This window comes from Trichoplusia ni, chromosome 23 (genome assembly GCF_003590095.1).
Source record: "Trichoplusia ni isolate ovarian cell line Hi5 chromosome 23, tn1, whole genome shotgun sequence".
Taxonomy (NCBI): domain Eukaryota; kingdom Metazoa; phylum Arthropoda; class Insecta; order Lepidoptera; family Noctuidae; genus Trichoplusia; species Trichoplusia ni.
The window spans coordinates 1,032,557-1,060,503 of NC_039500.1; the positions used below are offsets into that span (position 1 = coordinate 1,032,557).

At 36.4% G+C, this 27,947-nt stretch overlaps 1 pseudogene; it reads left to right on the top strand.

Annotated features, from left to right (window-relative positions):
- On the top strand, positions 1-27,773 carry LOC113504851 (annotated as a pseudogene).
- Positions 27,774-27,947: the final 174 nt, after the last annotated feature.

Here is a 27,947-nt window from a genome sequence, read left to right on the forward strand (position 1 = left end):
GAATCCAACTTCAGTCTGTTCAACGCTGTCATTTACACACGTCAAAAATGGAGGAGGAACGTCTTTTTGATGAAAGAGTTTCTATTCGGGATTCTGCTCGCCCCTTAAAAAATATGGAAGTACTTGCAACCATATGAAAAGAAACGAAGAATACATCAAGCATGTGATGTCAAAAAGGTGATACTTTGCAAGGACTCGCCCTCAAATATGGTGTTACTGTAAGTGTACTAACATCGCAATAAAAGTGTTATTATATTGTTTAATTCTTGTGGTGTTGAAAGGACAGTGAAGTTAACGTGTTGTTTGGTTGTTTTAGATGGAGAAGATAAGGCGGGCAAACCGTTTATTTGCCTCGGACAGTTTGTTTTTACGGGAGTATTTATTGATTCCTGTCACCAAAGATTCTCCGTTCTACGAGAATGGTGAGCGTGTGACGGAGCTGCCTCCTCCCAATCATCGCGCTTCGATCGCGGGCATGCCTACTGGGGACTTCTCCCCGGGCAGCCCGGACGAAAAGAAGAGTTTTGACGAGTTCCTCAATAGACTGGATTCTTCCCTAGCTGATATCAAAAAACATGTGGAGAAGACTAAGGAGTCCAGCGAGTGAGTAATAGTGCCTAAATTTATATTTTATCATTGCCTGCTCACAACACTCAAAATATGATATAATCTCATTGACATCTAAGTAATTAACATAATCTATGTATTTATTTTCATAGCTTTTAAAACTACAAAAATTCCACTACTTTATCCACATTGTATAATGGTTCAAGGTCTTACATCAGCCCCAAAAGTTGATATATTATGTTATTTGAAAGTAAATATATGATAAATTTATCTTTATGTTGAGTAAACAAATGTAGCTGTGTGTGCGTCTATGTGTGATAATATGTTAGTTTGATAACTGTACCTATGATTTCGTGTTCTCATAAAATTTCTTTATCGTTACAAACTCTCTGTGAAATGACACACAAGTTATGTCAATGACGACAAGAACAAATAGTCATGAATCCTAAGTGTTTTCAAACAAATTCTTATAATATGTTAACTTATAATGAGAACCCACCATTTTAACTTTCTTTTCATGATGTTAATGCTTACATGGCTGCAAATCATTGTTTTGAGAACTGAATTGGGTAAAAGCAATTAGTTTTATAGTTTCTGACAAACATCCCCATAAGAGAACTTGATCTGTGGTTAATAATCTTTACCCGACAATAGTGATTGGCATAATATTACATTACCAGGATTACTATTATCAGGCTTAAAGAGTTTAGAAGGAAAACATGCAGAATTGAATCGGTTTGGGCCATAGGGTTTGGGTGTTTACATATACAATAGGCCACCCTAACCAAATTTAGTTACAAGAGGGGGATAAGTTGAAGTTAATTGTTTTTAGGGTTCCAATACCCTAAGTGTGTGATAATAATTCTGTCTTCTACACTTTTACCAACAAACTAATTAAAAAAAAATCCCATGAGTTTGAGGGGTTGTTTATCCTCTGACAAAATGATTCAGCTACTCTGTTCTGATAAGTCTTGTTTAGTCTTTGCAATGATATTTATTAGGTAGGTATTAAGTTTGCCATACAAACAACATTTCTTTTAGTATATTCATTATTCACAAATAACAAATGTTTCCTTTTACTTTTCCTGTCATTCTTGGGATTCCAGGGATTGCGTAGTTGTAGTTGCCATGACTACCAACTTACCTATAGGTTTGGTCAATATCACTACAGGAAAATGTTCATAGAATGATAAAGTAACTATTGATTACATTTAAAAACCGGGCACCGGGGCTCGTGACAAGGGGTCCGTGCTAACAGGCTTTAAAAAAATCAAGATGTTAAAAACCAAAATTCTCACCCATCAAATTTATAATTGTTTGTTAACTCTTTATTTATCATTTTATCATTAGCAGCATTTGTGTGAATTTCAACGGTTAAGCTGTTACTGTTCATGACATACAGCCAACATTAAACTTAGCTTTGGCAATAAGATTCTGTTTTATACTTTGGCAACAAATACCCCAAAGATTGTTATGTGTTATAGACTAAACATTCATCTACATAAAAAAAACTATATTTTGCGAGAGTTTAAATCGGTATAATGAATTGGAATCATTAATTTTTTAACTGAACTTTGTAATTAGTGCATAGTAGTAGGCTTTGGCTTTATCACAGAAACTAGAAGGGCTGATTTACTAAGAACAACGAACTAAGTATAACACATAAGATGGCGCAAAGCAATCTCATCGCATTACATTTTCATTCTACTCTATCTTGTTACGAATTCAGCTCTGCCAGTGCAGTAGTAGATTACATAAGACTTACTGTTGGGACATGTTTAATATCAGTTAAAATATAACAAAGAATGGCGGAATAACGTTGCATAGTAATTTATTATTTTAATCACGATATGTATGCATAATTGACTTAAAAACCGGTTACAAAACATCGATTGTTTAAGATATTGATCAATGGGTGGTGTGGGTATATTTTAAACGAAATATGTGTTTTAGTAAAAAGGGTCGAAAAGAAATTGCAAAGCCCGTAGTTTAAAGAGTATTTTGGGTATTGCAGTGTGTTATTAAAAATAGTTTCTAGCATTACCGCGCGAGTTCGCCTGCGTGAATATTTACCAGGGCATGTTCATCATTCTTATATCTTTGAAAATTCTGTCCAACGTATTTCACAGAAAAATTCTCACATTCGGAAATAATTGTGCGATATCGATACAAAAAATACATTCCAGTCTCAAAGCCCGCAAACAACAACATTTTGGCAGACACAGCAAAAATAATACGGTTTTATTCGGATACGCATTGCTTTCGCAATCTAGCTATCAACGTTACGATATCATCTGTCAATAAGATCATAATATTTGAGTACCATGGACCATGGAATGGAACTCCCTAATAAAAACTGATTAGTTTTTCCGCGCCACATTCCAAGGTTAGACGCCGCGGTTAAGCGCTCGCACGTCAACACTTTCTATGCGCGGGCGCAGTCACATGACAGCCGCTTCCTTTTTGTTTACGTGTGCCATTCAACGTTTTTTTTTGTTTATTATAGTTATTATGGTATGCAAAATAGCGTTTTAGTTTTATTTTTGTCATTGAGTTTTTGCTTTGCTTGTAGTTTTCGAAGAATGACAGGCTTATTTGTACATTCTTATTGAAACAATATCCGTGTTGAGAAGTCGTTCATGTGTGTAAGGTTTGAAAAGGATTTCTCGAAAATGTTACTGGATCACGGATAATTTGTACTTGGGACGCATTTGAAACCCTCAGAACCTTACGCAGACTTCGTTCATAGTAACCTTCAATTATATCATCAATTATAGCTAGTCAAAGTATGTAGCAAATGACTCAAGACTTCCTATAACGCCTAATAATGTAATGGAATATTTTCCTAATGAACTTTATTTACTGTTTCTGCTTAATTAAAATATCGCGAATCATTTGAAATATGCACGTCAGAGTTTTTATAACGAGCGTGGGATAAATCTAAATATATCTATTAATTCATAAAGTTTTTAAATACTATACGTTTATTAGGTCAGTGGGAGAGCAAACAAGTTTTTAATTTTAATTTATTCAAGTTTTTGTGTTGCTATGGTACCCAGAAACCGAAACGTTATGGAAACGTTTGTTCGGCAATAATCAACTTTATTGCTTTGTAATAAAGGAAGTTTTAATGGAAAAGTTACTACGATCTTTGCTTCTACTAGAAGTTTTTGACGCGTATTGTGGAAATGAGACGACGATTCGCGCGTTCTAGTGCTCTATCGCCTTCATACTGGCAAGACTCCGTATGCACTCAGTAGTCAACTGTACCTACTGGCTGAATGCCCAGTTTGCACGAGTTCTTAGTAATAGTAATTAATAGAACCGTCTTACTCATTCTGATATGCTTATAGTGTAACAATAAGATTTTATTTAGAAAAGCTCTTGTATATTTCATCTCAAATAGATGTCCACTGACAAAGTTACGTGTGGTATGTCGTAAGATGGTTATCTCATTCTGATTATCATAGAATATATTAAAAGCCACCAGTTTGTATACCGGCCTTTAAATGTCGTTTTTCCATAGATAGATAAATGAAAGACTACTGATTCGTGCCTGCCAAGTTATTCCATTACAATCTCCTTTTATTCGAACAAATCCGAAAGCTAAAGTTAGTGGAATATAATGTAAATATTCCAATTCACATAATTAATTTTGAAAATATTTAGGTCAACCATTGTCGGTTCAAGGTCGATTCGAACAGCAAAGAATTCTAAACTCTAATTAATCTTTATAAACGTTAATTTAACGGTTTAATCAACAATGAAAACTGCCATCAGGGGCCTGCCAACGCTTTTTATAGTGAGCGGGTTGTGGAAGAGGACGGTGTTCTACGTGGTATAGATTGCCGTCTTACTTCCACACCTTCAATAGTCTATCTTTGAGAGTTGGTGGTGGGTTCGCCAGTAAGCTTGCTTTGCTGACTGACCTTGCCCTTTGCGGATAGATAAACAAGCGTTCTATAATGTATGCGGTTATCTACTTTTGATACATTTCGATGCCGTCACAGTTTGGTCAATTTTATTATAGGAGATATTGATCAGAGCACTAAAGATATTGAGATAGGACGGGCATCGATCTAATATTATAAAGTTTTTTTTACTGACCATTTGTAAAGATAACCTTTAGTAAGTGTGTTGCAGTGGAAATAAATAATTAGACAATCTGCGGGGTAATATGTCTGCAGAGCAGGGATGTCACTGCTGAAATAAGATTGTTTTCTTTCTTGTTATATTTGTAATTGAAGAACAACGTCTTTGAGATGTAACTTTACTGCGTAGAGGTATTTGTTCGGCCTAAGGAGTAAACATCTCAAGGATTAGAAACATTCTTAGAAATTTAATTTTAAGACAAAAATAATAAAAAATGAGCAGTGCCAAATAATGTTTTATTGTTTATCGTGTATTGCTATAACTCAAAATCGTTAATTAGAACAGGAATTGTTCTAATATATTTAATGCTATACATAAATTATTCCGCTATATCATGTATTGTAACATCACTAAAGTGATAAAAAATTAATGAACACACAACACGTAACTTTGAATCCTACTGCATCTAGAACAAAGCAATCATCGCAAGTGCATCAGTGAGACAGACAGACACATTTCGTTTGTTGACTCAACTGATAGGCAACATTGTTTGTCCAGCTCCAGGCTTTGATGTGACAGAGCGAGCGAGATGTTTGGCATCCGCAAATACATCTGCGTGATTGCGTGCAAACTTATCATCTGTCGTGACGGATACTTTGATATTTGCAAGGACATTTAAAATTTATTTAGTGGAAGTTATTTGATGTATTTTGTTTAGTTAATGTCTCGCGGAATGCAGTTGCGATGTCACGTCAATTTAGTTTGGATAGTCCATGTGGATCTTAGATATATAGCTTTTTTATATTTCCTTTCTACCTTTTTTGGATTCTGAGCAAATTCTCGTTGATTTTCTTGGCCCTAGGGCAGGGATTTGCCACACTCTAACCGGTTGAAATCACCGCAATGCTTCTCATTTCCCTATAACGCCTTCGTAGACTACCGCGACCACGCGATACGTTAGCTTTGTACTAACTCCGATTAGTCAGGACGTCCATGGAGATATTTTTCTTAAATTTTCATCACATAGTATTTACAAAATAAAACCTGGATTTTTGAATTTTATACCACATTGCAATCTGCGATGAAACGCAATACAGATTTCGGCATTAATTAAATATTTAAAACGGACACTGCGTTTGTACATAATATATGACAAATATCACAAAATATGAATTGTTTGTCCCACGCTTCCGAAGTCATTGCCCTTATCACGCAGCTGTCGTGTGTTATCATTTATCATAACTTTGTGGACTTGTGGACCGCGACCGGGTTCATTCCTATTTCGCCACAGCATGATCGCCTGTTTTGTCACGTTTCAATAACTGTAAATTTATTCGCAATTTCATTGAACTGATATATTTTAAGTGACAGGTGATGTTTGAAAACCTCATGCGGATTGCTTCGGGACTGACCATGACTCGAGTGATTACGAACACAAGCGAAGTCCTTATTCACCAGTTGTTTTTAGTACAATAATTACATGATGTAGAAAACTGTATTTAATTAACAAGAAAGGGGCGAAAAGAGCGACGTTTACTAACCCTTGACTTTAATATGAAAATACATTTTCTGAGCATAATAATTGTTTAAAATATTTTACCAGCAAATATTTTATATGTTGTTTTCCTCCCGTTGTTACTTTCAATAACGGTTAACTTAATTTCCTATCAGACGTGTGAGCTTGAGCTTTTCGCCCGCGTCAAGGTCGGTTATATCGCGTTTCCAAGAGAACTCTTCAAATGTCCGGGATAAAAACTATCCTATGTTCTTTCTCAAGGTCAACTCTATCTCTGTACCAAATTTCATTAAAATCAGTTAAGTGGTTTACACGTGAAAGCGTAACAGATAGACAGAGTTACTTTCACATTTTAACAATATTAGTAGGGATTAGTTTAGTGCTTGTAATGTATCAACGGATGGACGGCGTCGTCGTGGGCGACCTAGGAAGCGGTGGCGAGACGACCTTAACGCTTACCGCGCAGGCTGGTTCCATGCGGCCCAGAATAGAGAGTCGTGGAAGGATTTGGGGGAGGCCTTTGCCCAGCAGTGGGACACAGTGGGCTAGAGAAAAAAAAAAAAATGTATCAGACGATATTCTTACCTCATTGCCTTGACTTCAACACCTACGCAAATAGGGGTGGCCATTTCCTAGTAAGACTTTTTTTTTCACTAAAGGGACTATTCCACGTACTTATACGCTAGAAACTGGATTCTATGTATTAGTATAATAACGTTATGTAGTGTTAAGTTATAGAATGAAATATTTATTTATTTGGATGATTGAGATTTACAATAAGGTAAAATTCGGATAGGTATTTCCAGCGTACGAATATTTTGTGGTTGATGAATGAAAATCGGAAATTATTATTATTACTAACAGCGTTTAACAAAAATTCCGCATTGCGTTGCGTATGTGATGTCGTTTCAACAAATTATGATTGACTTGTGTTTAACGTTGATGTTTCGATATTTCCAAGATATGTAATTAATAATATCATTCTTATTTCTGTAGTTTTAAATATGGATTCTGAAAGTTTATTTACGTTATTGCGTAAGCTTTCCATATTTACGTAAAGTCAGAGCAAAGATTCATTTAAAAGTGAATTAAAATAGATTTTTAAAGATGTAATTACTGTAATGTAGTTCATGTTTGTTTTAAAATCGCTTTTTGTTTGTGTACATTATTAAAAGCCACTCGCGAAGTTACGAGTGAAGTTTGTTAAATAACGTTTGTGTATCAATCGACGCCTCAAAAGAAACCACTTAACCACGTCTTGTTGTTTTACATTTTGTTTTGACACAATGCAGAGGTGACCTCCGCAATCAATTATTAAATTATTCTCAGTAAAAGCTATTACAATATAACATTCCACAACTTTCACAAAAGTTAGTCTCAAAACTAAGCAAAGCTTGTGTTATGAGTGATAGACAAGTGATACAAACTAAACACAGAACAAATGATCGTGCTCATCACACACGTATGTCATAGGTGCAGACCAGTCACTAGACCAACAGGCCAGTCGCTGAAGAGTAATATACCTTAGCAACAATATAGGCTATTAGTTGGCAGATTATTCATGGCCTGGATAAAGAAATATTTTGGTGATATTGTGCTGTTACAAAATCGACATCGCAGACGTTCTGTTTTTATACTTCGGTGTTTTGATTACATTGTGCATTGCGACTTGTGCTGTACTGTATCGAGTTGTTGCTAATGTAAGACATTGTAACGGGTTACGCGGTCACTAAAATATTGATAGCGTATTGCAATTGTATGCTATTTCAAGTAGTCTTAAATACTAACCTTTCTCAATGAGTTTTCTTTGGAAAGTTATGAAAATCAAAGCTAACTCTCTTCTACCAGCAGTAAGGAGGATAATCCTTGGACCTTTTCTCAAAAATTCTAGTACCATGCACAAGAACGCCCAGACGTAGAACAAGCATTTGTGGATCACATAAGTACTTCTTCCTACGCGAGAATCGAATCCACGCTGTCGCGCATAGTCTGTTTGGCGTGCTGATCTACTGAACTTAGGTATACCATTCTGCTGTCCCTGCACTTATTTGACAGAAAATCTAGGACTAGGAAAAACTAGAAAATAAAGACCATGCGAATTATGCGAATGCCTGATACAACTGTTTATTCATTACTATATTCTCAGGTGTATATACGTCTTTTCTTTGTTCTTTTCCACGCTTAGATTATTTATTTACCCTTTTTACACATTAAAAATGTACGGTGTCGGACTTAATACCTAAGGCATTCTCTACCAGTCAACCAAATGTTAATGCAGAGATATCAAGAAGTAGGTGTATTTATAATTCATACCCGCAATCTTTTAAAGTATATAATTTAACTAACAGAATAATGTTCATCTCTCTCCAGGCTAGTATAAAACTGATGTTGTTGAACTAAAGTAGTTGTGCCTTCTCTTTATACAACAGCGTTCAATGTAATTGACATTCACTAGTTTGAATGTCAGGTCGCGGGCCTATAAATATGACTAATCTGATCTCGTGACGTCACGTGACTGGTGTGACGTTGACCACTGTGTACTCTAGTTGTTATTAGATAGTTCAACATTGTATAAAGGAAAATGCCTAACAAGGACTTTGTCTTGATTCTTTGTCTTGTAATTGCACCATGCGATTGACTGAAGTGATTAACTCTTTACCTATTTTAAAGCATGTGATTCCCTTATAAGTCAGCTTTATGAGATATTATATTTATGCATTTCATTTGTCATTTTGCACCAACTCTTCACATTTACTGAAATATTTAGTTAATGTAAAACAGCCTTGCAACTTTTCATAATTCCTATTTTTGTAAAGCTTCTAGTCTCGGACTATCATTTCTATATGCTTACTTTACAAAGAGTAGCAGGTGTGAAAGAGAGACCGCTAACGCCGTGTCGCATGCTCTCTTGCTTCCACGACCAAAGGTGGTCAACCTTCAGCTCTTAATAAGGTTTGATTTCTTTACCGCTTTGCAAATATTATCATAACATTAACTGTTGACAGGGTCAGTGGCCGACAATGTCTCGTTATTAATGATATTATTTAATCTGCTAATCGTCTTTGTACAGCCATATGTAGTCATATGATCTTTTTCCAAGATTGATTGTACAAAGACTCACTTTCTTTTATAAATTGTTTTTACATACTTAACTTCATTTAAATAGTAGCTGTAGCCCGCGAGCCCTCTCGCTACAAATCAAAAATCCCACGGGAACATAAAATCGGGATTAAAACTATCCTTTGTGTTAATCCTTGCGATAAATTATCTATGTACCAAGTTTTGTCTAAATCTGTTCAGTGGCTTTTGCGTGAATGAGTAACAAACATCATCAACTTTCTCGTTTATGATATTAGTAGGAAGATCCTTCTTCCTTCACAAACACACTACTCTATTAATTAATATTGTTAATGAAAACTATGTTCTTTTAGTAACAATATCTTTTATAACAGTTTGTTTCTGAACTTCATTATTTTCACATCAGCGTTGGTCGGCCGCCGTCCACAGATGCATTAAACTTCAATTAGCGCCATTCCCTGAGGACAGCGTAAAATATTACTAGTAATATGAACAATGTTGAAAGCTGTTATAAAGGATCAAATTGTTAATTCAGCTTTATCGGATTCAAATAAAAAAATAAACTTGTTTACAAATAAGAGTTTGTACGCAATTGGCAAAGCATTTGGATTTAAAGTCAAAACAATATTTGAATTAGACTTTCAAAAGTTATTAGTGATTATTGATTCTAGATTCACTTTTCCAAAGTTCCATTACCTACTTAAGAAAAGTGCCTACCTAATAAGTTATTCGTTCTGAAATACATTTAGTTAATTAATATTTTTTTAGATTAAACTAAATTAAACCTTAAAAAATATATGTACATACAGGTATCACACAGAGACAGAGACGCTAAATATATTCTAATAGACTCACTGCTGTATCATTACTTAACTGTTATCAATGTAGTGGGCGTACGAGATACTTGACCCCTCGATAAGGGGCAGTAAGGCCTCGAAACAGATTCAACAGTGGAAGTGTACAAATATTGACGAATATCCAAAGCATACATTGTTACCCAAGACACAGGTTATGACGTCCAGTAGGCTGGGTTTCTATTGTAGGTAAGCCACTGAAATTCTCCTAAACGGCTAGACCGATTTGAAGGAAAATTTTCCGATACGTTTCGACGGCGTCTTTGATGGTACCGGCGGATCATTTAGTGTATGAATAAACTTTAAGCTTACCTCATAGCAAGTTTATAAAACAATCGTTTTACCACTAAATTATAAAAAAATCTTTGCTCATAAATCCTTTCTTAAGAAAGTGGTAGACTCCGCGTCATTTTACAAGTTTTCGTGGTATATATTAACGTAGCAAATATCCTTGTAAGATTCTCTGGTAGGTACTATCCAACCAAGCCAAAAACGAGTAGCTATTGAGTGCTATCAGCGTTGTTCGCTGTCGATCGAGCGTAGATCTAACTCGTGCCACTGAGGAATTGGAGCTAGTATCAGCTAGTGTCGGTTTTATTGAAACAGAACTCGATTCTGTGAAGAATAATCCTTCTGCAGTATTCTAGAATATCACAAATACATATTACCTACTACCTGCAATAGAACCGCACCTTGGTCTGTCTCGGGCTTTCCATGTCTGTTATCATACAATTTGTTTATGTTATTTACACACGAGGTACTCAGATATATTATTGTAATAGTGCGATAGTCTGAGAGATAATAATAAATAGTTATGAGACAGGCACAAACTAAAAACAGAAATATATACACTATGTTTGTCGATTATAAAAAGGCCTTCGATTCTGTCCCACATAGCTGGTTAATTTACATTCTAGAACATTACAAAATACACCCTGATATAATTTCTTTTCTAAGCGCTACCATGCTGCAGTGGGAAACCAAACTTAAACTACTAAATAACAATTCCTCCACGTCTGAGCCCATTAAAATAAAAAGAGGAATATTTCAAGGGGATGCACTAAGCCCGTTGTGGTTTTGTATGGCACTAAACCCGTTGTCAGAGCTCTTAAATAATACTGATATAGGATTTAAATTAAAATATAATAGTTCCGTACACGTCCTGTCTCACCTACTTTACATGGACGATATTAAACTCTACGCAGGCAGTAATGCTGACTTGACACAACTAGCTGACATAACACAAGCGTTTTCTAACGATATAAAAATGACTTTTGGGGTGGATAAATGTAAAACATTTTCTATTAATCGCGGTAAATTACAGACTAACACATACACATTAGAAACAGGTGAAATTGTAGAGCCGATGGATGAGCATAGTATGTATAAATACTTAGGATTCCACCAGTCTAAACAAATTCACCACAAACTTGCAAAATTAGAATTGACAAATAAATTTAAAGTTAGATTAAACCAGATTTTAAAAACTCATTTGAATTCCAGAAATACTATAAAAGCTATAAAAACTTACGCGGTACCAGTCCTTACGTATTCTTTTGGTGTCATTAAGTGGTCGCAAAGCGATTTGACTAAACTGCAACGCGTCATCAATACGCGTATGACAGCGAATAGGAAACATCACCCCAGATCGTGTATTCAGCGACTCACATTATCTCGTCAAGACGGTGGCAGAGGCCTCATAGACATAACTAACTTACACAGCAGCATTACAGAAAAATTACGCAATTATTTTTACACTAAGGCCGAACATTCACAACTTCATAAACGTGTAGTAGAAATAGATAGTCGACTTACCCCACTTAACTTGAACAATTTGAATTTTGAACTGAAATCTGTAAGTAGACAACAGAAAATGAACATGTGGTCACAAAAGTCTCTGCACGGGAGGCACCTCGCTGATCTCAGCCAAGAACATGTCGACAAGAATGCGTCGAACGAGTGGCTGCGGCGGGGTGAGCTCTTCCCAGAAACGGAGGCTTTTGTGATCGCTATCCAAGATCAGGTAATTGACACTCGCAATTATCAAAAATTCATAACCCGTATCCCAAACCTTCCTTCAGATTTATGTAGACGATGCCACAGTAGTTCAGAGACGATTCAACACATTACTGGCGCTTGTAAATCCATTGTGCAGACGGATTACAAGCACAGACACGACCAGGTTGCAGCTATAGTACATCAGAACCTAGCCTATAATCACTCTTTCTTCCCACAAAAACTGGCATATTACAAGTATAAACCTAGCACAGTTTTAGAAAATAATAAAATAAAAATTTATTGGGATCGAACAATACTCACAGATAAAACCGTACATTTTAACAGACCCGATATCACACTACTAGACAAAATCCAGAAGTCCGTGTATTTGATTGATATAGCTGTATGTAATACACATAATCTTGTCACTACTTACAGCGAAAAAATGGCAAAGTATGTTGACCTAGCTAGTGAGATTAAAAAGCAGTGGCAAGTAGATTCCGTAAGAATAATACCCATTGTCATATCGACAACTGGTGTAGTCCCGAAGAGCCTTCAGCCCAACCTTGACTTAGTCGATATGCCTAAATCCACATTAATACTCATGCAGAAAGCCACACTTCTAAATACCTGTCGTCTCACACGCAAATTCCTTACAACCGCATCAAACAACTAAAAAAAAAAAAAAAAAAAAAAAAAAAACGTAGGTATATATATTAAGACTAACACACTTGGTCATGGCCCGTGTGTTAGCTTTCTTCTACCCCTTCTGCTTGGAAGGGAGACTGTAAAAAGTAAAAATATTAATATAATAATAATATATCACTTGAAATAAAAAAAATATCGAACTATGTAGACATACATCCACACTTGTCTGTTTTGATACGAAAGGAACCTGATCAGGGGTACTTATGGACTCCCACCTTTCTCCTTAACCTGTAAGAGTCCTAGAGCTATCTCGGGGAAGGTAATGCGTAATAAGAGGAACCCCTCGTCGTACCCCGATGGTGAACGTGTCCACCTCTCTACACCCAGCCCCGCACTGGTGTCCCCTCTTCATCGTAGGACATAGGCCATCTAGTAGCAGTCACCGCCTGCCTATTTCTTACATGTAAAGGAGGTGAATTTCCGAAATCAAAATGGTCCACTACATAATAATAGCCTAATGTACAACTAATAATAATAATAATAATAATAACTGTGTCAACCTGTCAACAAGCTGTTTCTGAAATATTTTTATTTTTTTCGTTCATTTACCATATTTTAGTAGGTATACAATATAATAATATTTATAATTTAAACAAGAACTTCAAATAAAATCATAAATTCAGCAGAAACCAAATAAACGTTAAAATAAAAATGAGCCCGTCGTTACGACTTGTAATGACATACGTCAAACATAAAAAACAAGAAATCCGGAACAGTCTTTTATACAAATGTTGACACGACTTCAAGCTAGAGCAGCACGCCTTCCATCCCCGGACTCGTCGCCGAGCTCCGCCTCGCAGCTGCCGCCGGACCGAGGTTCAGCGACGGCAGTTGCAGTCGCGTCGAGCTCCAGCGACGAGTACTACTCCCCGCCGACGTCGCCAACACCTGTACGTCGGCAGGGGAGGCGCCGGCCGCCGAGCAGCTTGGCGCCCTCAGGCCAACCGGCCTCGAACAGGGCTCCCGCTCCCGGTGGTGTAGTGCAGCGCATGAAGTGGACTCGACCCATGAACGAGAATGTCATGCGCGCCTACTATGGGGCGACAGGGGGAGGAACTAACCTCACCGCGTACCGTGCAAGAATGCTCTCTCTGTTTCGGGCCCTTGAACCGGACGTTGACGTATCGGCACAGCGATTATCGGATCAGGTGCGGGTCATCCAACGTAATCGCAGGTTGGATGACGCGACGCTTGATCGATTGCGTTCTGAGGTGCGGATTAGCCCTGTCGTCAGTGCCCCGTCACTAACGGTAGTGCCAATGCATGGCACGCCGCCTACCAACTTTGATGGGGAACATGACGACGGTGCTATAACTGTAAGTACCCAGTGCAATGATCTTATAAGGAGTACTTTGGAGGATGTGATTCGAGAATATCGGACTTCCCCTCCGGGACTTAGGCCCCGAGTACCTCGTTTGCCCATGCATAATAAAAATAAGGCCATAATGGGTGTCCTAGATTCACTGCTCCCAACCTATTTTGAGAGCAGTGTAGACCTCACCGACACGCACTCGATCTTGTACTGTGCGGCTCTAACGGCATGTCGTGTAGCTAATGTTGCAATAAGACCAAATAACAACGCTACACGACCAAAACCAGCCGTTCCAGCTTGGCAGTGCAGGATCGAGCAGCGTATTGCGGGAGCTAGGACACTCATTGCAAAATTAAAAACCTTCAAAGAGGGTAATTCTAGACCGAGAGTGATGCGCTTTGTAAAGCGGGCATTCGCTGGGACTAATATTAGTCCCAGTGAATACTTTTCTCGTGTTACAGAGCGCATCGACTTTTACAAACAAAAAGTATATGCATGGGCAAACCGTATTCGACGGTATAAGTGTCGGGTGGAGCGATATCACTTGAATCGCATGTTCCAAAAAGATGAAAGATGGGTATACAGAACATGGGAGCGACCTGGACTAGGTGTGGATGATGGGAGCCTACCGGATGATGATGCCACTAAGTCATTTTGGCGCAGCATTTGGTCGGAGCCTGTCAGCCACGCTGAATGCGATTGGATGAGAGAGGTCGAACAATCATGTGAGCATATACAAGAAATGGGGGCAATAACTATCAGCCCCCAAGATGTAGCAACTGCGACCCGTTCGCTGTCCAATTGGAAAGCCCCTGGACCGGACGGATTGCAGAACTACTGGCTTAAGTGGCTACGGAGCTCGCATGATTGTCTGGCATCTCAATTCCAATCTGTCATAGAGTCAGGAAAGCTCCCATTGTTCTTTACTACAGGTAGTACCCATCTGCTCCACAAAACGGGTAGTACCACGGACCCAAAAAATTATAGGCCTATTACCTGCTTGCCTTCGATTTATAAACTTCTTACGTCCATTCTGAGAGAAAAGATAACTAATCATATAAATACATATTCCATCATGTCTGCCTCTCAGAATGGATGTAGAAGTGGATCCCGTGGTACTAAGGAGCTACTCCTTATTGACATGTCCATTTGCCAGCAGGTTCGTCGCTCTAAAAAGGATCTTTCGACATGCTGGATAGATTACAAGAAGGCCTATGACTCGGTGCCGCATACATGGCTCTTGAGGGTGCTGGAGTTGTATAAAATTAATGCAACTCTACGCACCTTTTTGATGACATGTATGCGGCAGTGGAGTACGGTGCTTCGCTATCCAGGGTGTCGGGAAATCCTACAGAGTGGAGAACCTATCAAGATTGAGAGGGGAATATTCCAAGGTGACAGTTTGAGTCCCCTGTGGTTTTGTTTAGCCTTGAATCCTCTTAGCACTCTGCTTGAGAATTCAAGGCTAGGCTATTCGTTGCGGAGAGGAAGCCAGGTTATTTCCCACTTGTTATACATGGATGACTTAAAATTATTTGCTTGCACCAAATTGCAACTGATGAAGTTACTGAAGATCACTGAAAGCTTCAGTAATTCCATCAGAATGGAATTTGGTGTTGACAAATGTGCAGTCATGCATGTAAAACGAGGTGGGATTGTAGAATCCCAGGGTATACAGCTCTCAGATTCTATAAACCTGAGGTCCCTCTCCTCAACGGAAACCTACAAATACTTGGGTATGTCAGAGGCGTTAGGCATTAATGTCGTTGACATGAAACAATCGTTACAGACACGTTTCTTTGGCCGCCTGAATAAGGTACTAAAAAGTTCTTTATCGGGCGGTAACAAGGTGCGTGCCTTTAATGGTTGGGTCATGCCAGTGATTATGTACTCCTTTGGCATACTCAAGTGGACACAGACCGAGCTGGACGCCTTGGATAGAAGAGTCCGCACACTGCTCACCGCAAATCGAATGCACCACCCGCGATCATCGGTAATGAGGTTATATATCCCGCGAAAGTGTGGGGGGCGAGGCTTCTTAAACGCCAAGACCCTTCATAATCGCGAGATAAGTAACCTCAGGGAGTACTTCCTCCGAATGGACGTGGGGATGCATCGAGATGTTGTGGCAGTGGATAAGGCCTTCACTCCGCTCTCTCTAGGCAAAGAGAACTGGCGCAAACCTGTCGTACTAAGCGTCAAAGACCGCAAAGATGTATGGCAAAGCAAGGAGCTACACGGACGCTATTATCGGACTCTTCATGGAGCCGATGTAGATTTCTTAGCGTCCGTGGCCTGGCTACGCTTCGGTGATCTTTTTGGTGAAACCGAAGGGTTTGTTTGTGCAATTATGGATGAAGTTATCTTGACAAATAACTACCGGAAATATATAATTAAGGATGGTACAGTTGACATCTGTCGGGCATGTCACTGTCCCGGTGAATCCTTGAGACATATAGTTTCGGGTTGTTCTCGTCTTGCTAACGGCGAATACTTGCACAGACATAACCAAGTGGCCAGGATTATCCATCAGCAGCTTGCTTTGAAGTACAAACTTGTGGAATCTGAGGTGCCGTACTATAGGTATGTTCCCGACCCAGTTCTCGAAAATGGTCATGTCACATTGTACTGGGATCGATCTATCATCACTGACAGGACTATTGTAGCCAATAAGCCTGATATAGTGGTGATAGATCGATCAGAACGTCGAGCAATGATTGTTGATGTCACCATCCCCCATGACGAGAACCTCGTGAAAGCGGAAAAAGAAAAACAATTGAAATATTTGGATTTAGCTCACGAGGTTGTCGACTTGTGGGAGGTGGACTCGGCAATCATTGTCCCGATAGTCGTGAGTGTCAATGGCTTGATAGCCAAGAGCCTCGATCAACACCTTATGAGGCTCTCGTTGGGCGTCTGGGTCAAGGGTTTGATTCAGAGAGCGGTACTTCTGGACACGGCGCGCATCGTGAGGAGGTTCCTCTCTCTGGAGCCCTGACCACCGGCAGCTTGGGCCCTGTTCCCGTTGCCGGTTGGACACTATTTTTTATATTTTTAAATGTATGTTGTTTTTTTATATATATTTAAAAATGTAATTTATATGTATTTAAATGAAATAAAGGAAATAATAATAATATCATGGGACAACTCACACACGGTTATCTGATCCCAAGCTAAGCAGAGCTTGTGTTATGGTAACCAGACAACTGATAAACTTACTTATATATTTCTAAATACATACATATTATAGATAAATTACACCCAGACACCGGAACAAATACTAATATATAACGGTGTTATCGAGGTTGTAACTATTAGCACATGATAAGATCTCATCGTATTTTACCTTCACTCGCCCTTTTTTACTGGGACTATGTAAAAGTGTATCACGTATGGTGATTGCTGGTCCCTTTTGATTATTTGCAAATCAGTTATATGACCAGTGTCAAAATTTAAAAAATATCTAAGTATGGAATCTCATGGATAATAAAATGTAATATTAACGACTGATTTCAATATTCTATTAATTAATTTTGGCTACTGGAAAAAGAATTTTAGCATAATCTCCAATCCATTTATCCTCATTCTATTTCAACCTCCTTCAACGATTGATATTTATATTAAAAACTTTACTTCATGGTATCAATGTTTAGCTCTTGAATTAAGGTCAATCAGACGTTTCATTAACTTTTATTTTCTTGATTTATTTCTATAAATACTAGCTGCTATTGACCACTTATTGTAACAGTTATATACTATGTCGTAACTAGAACAGCTAAGAGCTTAACTACTTCATGCAATGGAAACATTTTATACACACGCCAAATATTGCAATACCGTATTCCATTGTCAACTTTCAACCTCCACTGGTCACATACGCTATCACAGCTCAAACAACAAAAACTAACATTTAACCTGCCCTTCAAATTCGCACTAAAATTTAAATAGGAAACCTAACCTTCGGAACTTGTGAATAAAGGTTATATTCCCACGTGGAGTTATATCAATTGTGCACTTGGTTATATTCTGTAAAGTACTTCTAAAAATAAGATCCTTTGTGTGGGCTAGCTAACTGCTTGTTCCCCTGGCGGACGTTCGTTATCATGTGAGGTATCGTGTATCGGCGGGAACAGACCATTAAGGCTTAATAGCTTTATTGGCAAGATTAATACTAATAAAATGTTCCTTAGATCGAGGATATTGTCCTTCTTTCTTTCCATCATTGTGTCTTTTTTGCCCTCAAACGTGGTACATGACTGTTTGCAGTACTAACGCGTCACGATGAAAGTAGGTAATTTCTTACGATCGTGATATTACCATGGAAAGTTCTAGTACTAAAGTGCAATTTTTATTCCAATTATTTCTCATTTCATATTTTTACAATCTCTAGGGGAAATAATATATCTGAGCAGTCTAGGTCACATTCAAAACACAACCTAGGTATAAAGCCTCGAATTTGATATGTTCAAAATAATACGATTTGTCTAATTACTTACAAGTATTGTAATTTAATACCACATATTGTTGTTCTTGATCGAACAATAGTCATGTATCCAAATGCCGAATTTAAATCATGCGATTTCGAAATCAATTTTGGGATTTGTGTGAACACGCCAGTTATTGATCCAGGGTGTTCAGATTCAAGCTCTGGCCGAGCCTGGCTTACTGCCAGTATCCGCTTTCAGCAAATACTCGGTTATAACTGCATTTGCCGTATTTACGTCACATCCGAATTCCTGTCGTCGTGGGCTGACTTATTCAGAGCTTAATTTCTTGCTGATTAATAACGAGATGAGTAATTGCAACGCCGGCTAAGTTTAAACGCAAATCCTCGTAAACAGGGAAACTCGCGCCAAAATAATTTTGTAATTTTAGCACACTTTGTTATAAGTACAACTTTGTGCCTGCTGTTGGATTAAGATAATGGTTTTGTCCTTTAAATTTTGTATTTGCATATTATTTTCTAAAAGGGATTTTGAGAAAACATTTTCAAGTGGAATTTCATCCATTTGGACGCTAAAGTACCTTTGTCATAGTACTTATTATAATATAGAATACCTTAAAGAATATATTTTTCTTTAGGAGAAGAAAAACATTATAGCCTTCATTTTATTTTTCCAGATTCGTTAAAGACCTTGAAGACGGTTTCGTCAGGCATCGGCCGACGGCCCGGCTGCGGCAGTCGGCATCCATGGGTGCTTCCACGTCGTACAACGAGGTGATACCGCCACCGCTCCCGCCGCCGCCCGTGGGGCTCACGCAGGGCCGCCGCGTGGACACCTCGCTCAGACGCCTGGAGATGGTACATGATGACCTGTTCCAGTTGTAGCGGTCGAAGCAGCGCAGGTGAGTGTCTTAGATTTCGCTAATAAGAGAGGCTAGATTTGATTATTAGAGCCAACGGCTCTAATCTTCTTAAGTCTGTTTTGTATAAATATTTCTATGGCACACTGTAGCATGAAGGCATCCAGAACTCTTAATCTTGAAAGACAAATTGAGAGTACTCTGAAATACTCTGAATGGCAAAATCATTTCTCCCCTTACTTTACACGTTCTTCGCTATTTCCGAAAACTTTTTCGACCCAAACATGATTTTTCCGAGTCTGTTTTTAACTCTCGCGTTCGTGTATTGTAGCATCTACTCTACCCTACATTTCAATTTACGACTTCATTTCGTTGAAATGTTGGATTAACTTGATAATGCCGTCACTAACGGTGGCTGGGGAGTGTCGAGGCCGATCAGTGCATAGATACAACGCTTTCTTTACGATCGGAGAACACACGCTATTTCAGGAAAAGGGCGACAATCACTTCCCATTTCGAACGTGATCTCGTTTATTGTACTCTCAACTTGATGACTTGAGAAGTATCTAAGCAGTTCCGTAGTAAACCCTATAATAAAACCGATCTTGTACTTGTTATTTCGACAATGTCATTAAATCTGATTAATTTAAAAGTGTGATAGTTAATAGATAAGTTTTAAATGGTTTTCCGCCTATGTTTTATTTTGCATGTAGATAATATTGAATACGTTATCTTCGCACGTTGAGGACCAGTGCATCGTAAATTTAATACCTTGCACTTTTTGCTTAGTGAGGTCTATACGTTCGTTCACTTGAGGATATATTACTTGCAGTATCTGGGTTACCCTTCCTTTATCTTCGCTTCGTAGTTCATATCCTGTCTGTCCCCGTCTGGTGGCTAGTTCTATAAAGTAGGTCATCGATATATGACGTAGAGGGCAGCACTGTTCTTTAATCAGATTGTTTTACGTATGAAAGCATTAGTGTAGTATTTTTTTAGAGGATTTCCATGTCTGGCTAGCAATTTCTCCGTTCAAGTTCCACAAAACAATACTAATTTGGGTGGACATTTCTATCTGCCATTCGTGATCTGTGGCCTCTAATATCTAAAGCTGATAATTAACAGTACCCGTGTTAGTTTTATTAATTTTGATTTCGGTACTTGCGCTGATGTCTTACAAGGTTTATACGGGAGTGACAACTCCGGTCGCAATGTCTGCAAGCAAATTGTGTTGACTTTGGTGGTTGTGCCATTCGTTAGTCAGGTATCTGCCATTATTCAGACACAAAATGTATATCTTTGTATTTTTTGTATCAATGTTTCTCAAAAGAGATGTTGGCTCAGTCTAACTGACATTACATTTCTATTGACACGGCTCTTTCGCAGCCATCACATTTACGATCCGAAATGATGTGTTAGTATTTATTGTGATAGCTATCTGTGTGCTATATGTGTGAGCATCTTTTTATTGCAATGTTTGACGTCATTGCGGCTTTACAGTAACGCTAGAACGCATGTAGATTTGTTTTTCATATTTTTATGACCATGATTCGGGTGGTCGTCTGTGAGAGTTTTATTACATACAGGCTTCTAAATCTAGATCACAGGTCTGTATTGTTTAAATACATGAAAAATATATGAATGTATTAGGTAAAGAGTAATTCTGTATTTCGCCGTGTCTCCAGGTGGATACTGGATAGATTTAAGTTTTTTTAAGTGACCATGTTTTATTCAAAATCTAAGGTGGATTATCGTCGCTCTAGTAAGAGATCTGCAGTAATATTATGACAATGTCGATCCTAGAAAACAATTTCAAATTGTTTTGTCTATTGATTTAGATACTTTGTCCGTAAATGATGTATCGACCTTTTTTGATACTTTAAATGGGACTTTTATAACATTGTTCCTATTTTTCCCTTTAGCCCCAAAGGAATATTGAATCACCTTCCTGTCTTCCTTCCAGTGTGTATTAAAAAAAATGTCTAAGCTCAATTATGGGATGCAGTGTAGCGTAAAATGATTGAGTACTATTTGTCGAACAAAAATCAAAACCATTTTCTCCGATTATTTTAAATTAATATCGTACAGATTACCTATGACAGCACTGAAAAGAACATGGCAACCTAAAATTCAATTTTGTAAGTTTAGAAAAAATCTCCAAATGTCAGTGCAATGTTTGTCGTTATTCTATTTTTTTATGTGCTTTTAGTACGTCTGGCATCGGGCAGGGTTTATCATACAAACTGTATGTGTAATATAATAATAACAAAATTTGGACTCCACATCAATTAGTCGAATTTATTAGATACATTTGTATCTTTATATACTACTGCGTGATTCTTTATCTTTATTGCGTTATAACAGCTATTGTTATTTAATGTTCTGAGATAACAGTTACTCGTGTAGGACTGAATTATCATTATTTAATTACCAAATATACTCATTTTGTATCGATATTCTACGGAACATTTTATTAGTTGAGAATATGAATTGGTTGTTTATAACGCTTTTGTACGTACTCTTTACTTTTTTGTAAGGGCCAAAAGTTGGTACCATTATATACACGGTGATTTTTTAGTCGTGTTACAAAAGCAGCCCAGTTCATGTAACCGACGTAAAATACCCCTAGGCGCGATTTTTTTTTTATCAACTAAGATAATAAGTACGAAGAAAATAAAACAAAAGAAATCTGAAATATACTCTTAAAAATGATAAAATTGCCGCCGCCCGCGCCCTTCACCATCGTTACAAGGCTCGGTCCGCGCTCGCAACAGAGCTGTGTTTCTAAAAAACTACGATTTGCAACATAATATTGAATAAAAATTGCATTTTTTTTCAAATCTCATAAATACCTATTTTTTATCATGAACGTGTTCTAGTCATTGGATACATGAACTGGGCTGCTTTTGTAAGACGACTAAAAAATCACGGTGTATACTAATATCATAAAGAGGAAATTTTACATAAATATTACATGTATTTCGGACCACTCAGTCAGCAGTTAAAAATAAAATTGATGTATCTCTTTCTTGAATTTCAACTCTTAAAGATATTATTTTATCCTTAAGGATCTTTTTATTTCGATTTAGAAGAGGAATTTATAACTTGAAAAAAAATTAGCCCTATATTAATTCCTTTTACAACAAGTCTCTTGCATTAGGTATAATGGCATGTAATGATGGATTTAATTAAGATATTAATAAATAAAAATAGACGATTTGAATGGATGAATCCCATTCAAACGGTCGGAATCAAATAAATATACTTATCATTGACATCTCATTCCAGGTATGCGCGGTTGAACTAAACGCCATGCGCCTGCGCTGTGCTGACGTCACAGCAATCGGTCGCTGCGACCATCAACTGCGATTTTGAACCGTATTACAAAGCCTTCAAATCAAGTATTTAAACGACAACCCAATTTTAAGACGTATTTGTCTTCAAACGTCTTAAAGTTAGCTTCCTTTGAGTATTGGAAAGTGAAAGAGATGGCGCTATATGTCCTTATAGCTCCGTCCCTCTCTAGCACGGGTTATAATCGTGATAATACGGCTTCGTGTCGCAGGTCGTCGCACTGAACACTCAAGTACAGTCGGTGAGTCAGTCGTGAGGGCATTAAGTGATATTAGATCAATTCGACAAGTTATGTGATGGAGAATACGTCTTAGTATAGATAAGACAGAGGGGCACAAGATGTTTGAGACTTGTAGATGTTTCTAGAAGGTTTATATTCCTTTTTAGAACTTTCTCGAGGAGAAGATCTGGAAAGAGTCTGAGTTTGATATGAATGGATAACCCTTTATGATAAGAATAAAATGCAAGACCTATAATGGGATTGATGTTTGACGTTATGTGCTGTTGGGTTTTTCTTTTCTATTTCACGGGCAATAATTTAGCAAGGAAAGAAATAAAATTTGAAAGATACACAAAAATCTTATAAAAGTATGTTTTTGATTCTTTTTCGATCATACTCTCAATATTGAGGTTTAAATAACAGCTATTGTTTTTGTATTTATCACCCGTCAGCTGATAATGATTAACCTACATAGGTAATCGATCTGCCAATCGGTTGAGATAAGATTTCGTTCTGATTTTGTGTTCTCAATTTAGGAAGTTGTTTACAATCTTTTTTTTTAATTTATCTATACTTCATTAGTTATCTTTGGCAGGCTTTGACTTGATGTAAAGGCTACAAAAAGCCTAAAAAAGCAATTGAGATTACCAAATATAATATTCAAATTGATTTTATGAGTTTTTAAAAGAAGTTGAAGGGGAGTAGTTCAAATTTTTTTTTATTATCTGTTTAAAAGTCAGTCTGGGGCATAAGTTGTTTGGGTTAGAGTATTGTTCCGCTAAAGATAATTTTACTTTTCTATAGTTCTATCCTACATCATTTTAAAGAATTATCTGGTAAGAAATTAAAATATTACGAGAATTCCATTTGTATACTAAACCACAAGGAAATCAATGTATATGAAGACTATAATTAAACATTTGTCGATAAGTTCACGGTAATGATCATCTACTTTTAATTCTGGCCCATAATTAATAATTTGTTTTTCCAAGATACCTACACAAGACCTAGATCACATTATCACTTAATTATCAATACTATATGTAATCTCAGCCCCACGCGACTCATCGTCTAAGTGATATAACTATAATACATAATAATAAAATGTTATTATATTAATACATATTATATCAATAACTTAATGTATGGAGTTTGAGAACATGTGACTTAAATACAACTGTTATAAATGATAACATTCTTGAAACTGCACTTTTTCGGCCATTTTTATTCAGTATACTGTATCCTTCCGAGCTGTAAACTACCTCACAATTACATTACATTTTGTAACCAAACTGCAGGATCATTATGAAACATACGACAGCACTGCGAATATGTGACTGTTATTTATATCAGCTTAATGGCCTCGAGAAATAAAATTAAAAACGAAAAAATATTTTTTTGGAAACTATGATGCGGTAATGTGACTACGTGATATCCCTGCCGGTTGTTTAGTTTGTCTTTCATATCTATTTCCCGTTAAAGGAATGTTCGAGCATTGATCACCACAATAACCTTAATTTAATTTAAATCACATGTTATCAAACTCAAACGTAACGTCCCTATCATTTCTGGAGTACGCTCTAGTGGCACTAAATATTTGTACGTGTTTGTTGAGCTTCGTAAACAAAGAAACTGTATTAAATTTATTTAGATACTAAAAAACGATAAACAATCTTGTTGTGTCTATTTTTGTCTAAAAACTCAGTTTTTAAAAAAAAAAACGTGACAAAAAACAAGACAAAAGATTATCTTATTCATTATCAATAAAATATGCCAGTAGTTTTTATTTTTAAAATTAATTCATCAAGACTAGGCTTTTCTATAGTAGAATTGTTTATCTTTTGAAAGTACCTAAATAAATATAATATATCTAAATAACTGTAGCTCTATGTTATGTAATTCATAGTTAAATTATCTATGTAAACTGTTTGTATGTAGCTTTCAATAAAACTATATGTTAAGAGTAAGTTATATGTTAATATGTTTAGCAGAAGTTATCAGATCGATATAAACTATGAATTATTGAGAATACCAAAAGCAAGTAGTTATCCCCCCCCTCATTTTAAAATATGACATGTCCTAACTTGGATCTTGCCTTGCTCTTAAGATATCTTTGGGTTTAACAGTAAAATCTTATAATATATCTTTAGTCCGTAAGACAGATTTCCTAAAAATATTGGACACGTATTTTTCATTTTATCACATCTTTAAAAACTAAGGAAAAAGTAACTAAAAAGGGGGCTAAAAACGTCACTAGTAAAAAGTGTACTGGTAAGTGACGTCACACGAGATTTTAAATCACTGTCATAACTTTATTTTTTTGTTTACGATATAAAAGTAAATATGCATATTTAATATTTTTCGTGAATGTGTTTGACGGATTAAAAAGTCAAAACCCTATTCTGATTAAAGTATTGTATTGAACTTATTAGAAAAATACAGAATCGAACTCCAATCAAAAAATTACAAGCTCTTGGTAATCTTAATACCTGAACCCGTCTAATCGGGGTATGAATCAATTACAGGCAAAGTTTACATGTATTTAGTAGCATAATATAAGTAACTGTCCTGTAATGTTAGTGTAGGCCAAAATGAACGCTATACGTACGTAACAAAGTTTAATGTCTATTACATTTTAATCAGTGTGACGTCATAATATGTATCCTATAGTAATATTTCCTTTGTCATTAAATTAGTCCCGTTTTCAGAAATGTCATCTATAAATATTTAAGCACACACATCACCTGTTTCACTAGGTGACTTGATTTTTTAAATTGTCATCTAAAATATATAATTTTTGGTTTACTGCAAACCCCCGACAGTAACTCGCATCAGGGGTTCAATAATTGTTTTAGTGCTTGTACAATGTTATCTAAAACACTTCTGAGCAAACGTCACGGATCATCTATTCGAGCTTTTACTGGCAATGATAAAATAATCATATTGCTTTTCATTAGGTAGGATTTCTGAATACGGGAATGATAATAATAGCATGTTTATAAATCCCACAAATCAATAGGAAAAAGGTGTACAGAGTAATTTCTCGATTACGAGAACCGATTTTTTCTGAAAATCTCTGAATACCTTTTATCTTTGATTTGGTAAATCCATATAACTTCCAATACTATACCTCACCTGTCACAAATATATTATAATCCAATATATTGTAAATATTATATGTATTAAATAAAATTGTAAAAATATAGTAGAAAAACAATAAGAGATTGTTGGATAATAGTTGGACCACTATAAGTACCTAAATAGAAAAGATTTGTGTACTGTATTCCAAATTAATCGGCTGTACCGAAATTAATTGTCCTGCTTCAAATATGGTTGAGAATCTTGATAAAAAAAAAAAATATTTCCTCTCGTGTAACATCCCTGTAACAATATAATAATCCTCATAAATAACCTCGAAAATTGTTGATTTAAAATTCTAGGAATAGGTGAAAATAAATAAACGAATAGTATAAAAGTGTGTGTCGCAAGTAATTGACGACATCAGTGCCTTGTGATAGCTTAACAATGTAGCCGCTAATGTAAGTCGTATTTAGTTAAACAGCTTATATTTTTAAATATTTCATTTGCAAATACAGTAAGCTTTGAACATTTTATTAAACATAATAATCAATAGGAAAGGAAGATGAGCCCATTTTTGTTGAACACGAGAAAAACGTAGCTGATAGCATCCGCTCGCTTTTGTAGAAGTGACATTTCGAGTCACGTGACTAGTGAACAAATGTCACTTCAATACATTTGAGCATTTTTTCTTATCTAAATCAAAACATCTTCGGTAAACGGTACCTTTTAGAGTCAGTGTTTTATACACTAGTTTCATGAATCATTCATTTAGCTCAGCCTGTCGGAGATACTTGTGTGCGATTTGCACTATGATACATGGTCCTCCGCCAATCACATTTAGTCCGAGCCATCAGTGTTTTTATTCTCATATGTCCTATAATTAATGCATTTTTTATGAATATAATTGAAACTATTTGTTCTGCTTTAGACTCTATAATTCGCTAAATATGGCTCATTTTCTTTTAAATAACTGGTGCTAATATAATTTGTTTTAATTAAATCAGTAAAATTAACAGCGATGTATAAAATATAACTTGCTATTTATGTGTTTACGAAGTAAAGATTTTTCATTGCTATTTGTAAAATCTTTAATTCAAAGTGTTTTAGTTTTAGGTTCATATTTTCTGATATATGGCTGTTAAACTATGTAATTATTAGCTATTAAAAAGTAAACATTTTAAGTCACGTTTGTATCTAAGTATCTGGCCTCATTCAAGTTGATACGAATATTGTATAGATATCATGTTAATATCAAATTTACATCCAAACTGTAGGTTCCTAGTCTTATATATGACTTGGATATTAATCGTTAATTGAAAGGCGATCGGACATTGCAGCCTGTGCATTGAGCATTTTTGCACAGATTTGTGCATTGCACAGTTGAGGAGTGGTTACGATTGTAATTATAATTCCTAATTAGTCGCTATGTGTCTTTGAACTTTTCAATTTTCGTGGTGTTTTGCACGTGATTTTTAATAAAAACTTTTTTTTCAAAATATTGTTGGACGTGTAATGTATAGTCACTGTACATTTATGTATAAATTTGTTGTATAGAGTGTGTCAAAATTGTATAATAGCGAACAATTGTTATTGCTATCGTTTGCCGATTAGTGTATGCTTTTATTTTTTATTTACTTCTTTTATTTATTTATGCTAGTTGAGCTTTAATAAATCATATTTTATTACTCGTTTCATTTGTGTTTTATTCTGGTATTCCCTTTAGTAAATCATAAGAAACATCACAATACATTTGTAGCAAACTTTATTCTAGAACCACTAGATCCATCAACTACTTACCCTTGGCTACTAAGTCAAAATGAATATCAAAGATCTGTCCCTTTTTGCGTTTAAAGGACCAAAAAC